Here is a 3,432-nt window from a genome sequence, read left to right on the forward strand (position 1 = left end):
TAAGCCTAGAAGATGAAACAATCCTATAAATTGCTCCATAGGTGCACCCTATAGAAGTAAGTGTAAACACTATGCTTTCACATTTGTGATTACATGAGCAGCATAGTGATGGCACAAGTGACATCTCAGAACTTACTGTCAGTATGGAGGCTCAGGCTCCTCTCCACAGCATTGGATCACTAAATGAAAGCTGCACTAATGGGAATTTTTATAAGCAGACATTGTTGATTATACTTTGGTATGAATATATGGGGGAGGACAAATTGCAAAAATGTAATTGTGGAAAAACTAAAGGGAAATGCATTGTTTTCAATTTTTTTTATTTATTCCCAATAAAACCTAGGAAATACAAACATTCAGAATGTATCTAAATTTTCTACCAATGTCCTTTCAATCCTGTAAAAAAGCAATGTATTATTGTATAGGGTAGACTGCACATGCAGAAAGGTGTAATGTGTGGAAACAAGACATTACATTACAATAAACAAAAAAAATGCTTTGAGACTCAAGGGGATTTCAGTAGAAATAGGCCCCAGACTCCCAAGTGGTTAGGATCACAAAGATTGGTGCCTTTGAACATCATCATTAGTGGGTATATTTTACTGTGCAGTGGATTATCCACAGTCTCCAGGAAAAAGCAATTCAGTGGTCATTTATTTACCATTCTATCCACATGTAGTAATCTTACATCTTGTAGTAAAGACTTACAGGCTGAATACTGTTGCCTTTACTTCTGCAGGGAAAGTTGTAAATCAAAATAACATACCTTAATTCTTAACATACCGGTTTGATAAAATACTTAGAAGTCAACTAAGGTCTATGACCATTAATGAGGGTGCAATGAATATGGGCAGACATAGATCATTTTCAAAAAGATATGGTCTTCCTTCCCATGTGGTTCATATCATTCTTTTTCATGAGAGACTTTAAAAACTCTCTTTACGTTTGTTGAGCAAAGTGACTGAATATGTTCACGAGCTAATCATTGGTCATTTAGTTTCAGGATGATAACATGCTATAAATTGTATTTCAAAGAGTGGGTTTCCTGTCTGTGATGAAATAATTTTAGGAAACAGCTCATTTATTGTTACTTTTACAAGAAGAACATGTAAAGCCTTCTAACTCGACAACAAAGCCACTTCAGCACCATAAAGTAGCAAAATGAATGCTGTATTGCAACACTTCCAACACTTAAAGATGGGAAATGCACAAAAAAGCTTTTAGAGTAAGTAATCCCACATTTAGGTAGTAATTCCAAATTTTGGGGCTTTCGTGTCATAGCAAGACAAATGTGCAGATTTTTGGGTTTTTTGTCTCGTTTTATGGAATATGCTAACATGGAAGAATCCCATCAGCAATTAATTCAGTTAAATAACAATAGCTAATATATATTAGAAAGTTTAAATCTGTAACACAATTTTATGTAGCATGGTCATCAAGGCATCTTGAGCACAACTGTTAATCAGCACTGACTCCCTATATTCAGTTATCTTTTTTTATCCACCTGCTATAATAAGTTAGTATGTGCTAATATTTAATTATCAATATATAGGAAACGCAATAAACTGCTCATTGTTTGAAACATTTAGCAAACTGTGTACAAAACATTTAAAAATTTGTTTAAGAAGTGCAAAATAATTTTCTAAAATTATTCTGCTCAGCTATCTGTGTTTTTTTAGGGCAACAGCATGAATTCACTATGATTAATGTGATCTTTCCATTCCTTATGATTTCCCATTTAACAGTATTTGTGTGTAGAGGCTTTTGTATGCTCTTTATTGCTGCATCTCCTATGTCACAGCTCACCAGCAATCCATGGATAGAAGCTGTGAAATCTCTGTAAATATCACTTTAGGGGGCATGGCTTGCTGGCAACAAAGATGGCTGCCTAAGCTTTGAGCTCCACTACACAGAGGGGCAATAACCCACGACTGACAGCCCCTCACATATCTCCCGGTCCTCAAACCGACTGCAGTGACCCTTGTATAGCATCGAGCAATGATGTCTCGAAGAAGAAAGAAGGATCGCCGCCAATGGAAGCTAACAGATTTCTTCCTTCAGATGGCAGACAAACAAGACTGCAGGCAAAAGTGCGCCACAGCTTCCTCTCCTAATGCCGCTGCCTCTTACACTGACCTTCCAGATGCAGACCAGGGCTCCTCTAAAACATCAGGTACACAGCCCTCTTCTAGCCAGTTTACAACACACAGTCCAAATCCCTGCAGCCCAGCAAAAGCAGGCATGAGGCTAGAACCCCCTGGTTCTGCTTCAGCTGTATCAGCATTATAAACACAGAGCCTGGAACTTAACCCTTCACGTCCCCATTTAGCATTACAATCACCTATAGCAGCTTTCCCTACCTCAGGTCAACTAGTACTTGATTCTACCATCAATGAAATGCTTCTCTCCGTGCAATCCTCATTAATTTCAGAATTCTCTTCTCTTTTTTCACAAATTTTCATCTGATTTAAATAACATGGGAGACAGAGTACAATACGTAGAGAGTAAAATGGATGAATGTACAGAAACCATCAATGATCTTGTGGACACATATGAAGAAATTAAGGAGGATAATTCACTGAATAAGGCCAAACTCGCCGACCTTGAGGACAGGTCCAGACGTAACAACGTAAAATTGAGGGGAATATCAGAATCCGTACCTCAATCCAACTTACACGCATATGCTTACAATTTGATTTCTGTCATTCTTCCTGATGCTGCACCCATTGATCTTATGAATGACCATATTCACCGCATTCTTAAAGCACCACATTTAGCGGGCTCGATACCAAGAGATGTATTAATGTGGGTACATTTCTTCCAAACAAAAGAGCAGTTGCTTTCTTCCGCTAGATCCATGACTGCACTACCTACACCTTTTGAGGATCTCCAACTGTTTTTGGATCTCTCCAAGCATATGTTACAGCTTCACAACAGCTGAATTTGGTTACGAAGGCACTTCAGAATCAAAAGATTCCGTACAAATGGCACCACCCAGCTACCCTCCTGATCACACATAATGGCTCTGTGCACTCCGTAAGGGAATGCATCTTTTGCATACTTGGGGAATTGTCCTAGATCCTCCCCTGGAAATTAACATCCCAACCTCATCTCCTGCTTCATCTCACCCTGGGAAATCACAACCTGGTAGATGCAAACATCGCCCATGATCTCATATAGAGGCTACCATTTGTACTATGTCGATGTCCTTCTGGCTCAAAGTTACTTTTCTGGTAAATTTTACCCCAAACAATCTGTAGCATCTCAGTTTCTACCAATCTGAGCTTCTGCTATGCAGTTTATACAGCTATTGTATTGACAAACGATTATCTGCTTTTCTTCAACTTACCTGCTGACTTGCACACTTAGTTCCTTGCTACTTCCAGTGATTTTAATTTTTTTTCCCTCGGCTTAAAGATCATAAGTGTGTAG

General features: G+C 38.5%; 1 pseudogene; it reads left to right on the forward strand.

Annotated features, from left to right (window-relative positions):
• The first annotated feature begins 1,998 nt into the window (after window positions 1-1,998).
• LOC149459915 (uncharacterized) lies at window positions 1,999-3,078 on the forward strand (annotated as a pseudogene).
• The last annotated feature ends 354 nt before the right edge of the window (window positions 3,079-3,432 follow it).

Source organism: Staurois parvus, unplaced genomic scaffold (assembly GCF_062004578.1).
Source record: "Staurois parvus isolate SC_StPar_1 unplaced genomic scaffold, SC_StPar_1.0 ptg000243l, whole genome shotgun sequence".
Taxonomy (NCBI): Eukaryota; Metazoa; Chordata; class Amphibia; order Anura; family Ranidae; genus Staurois; species Staurois parvus.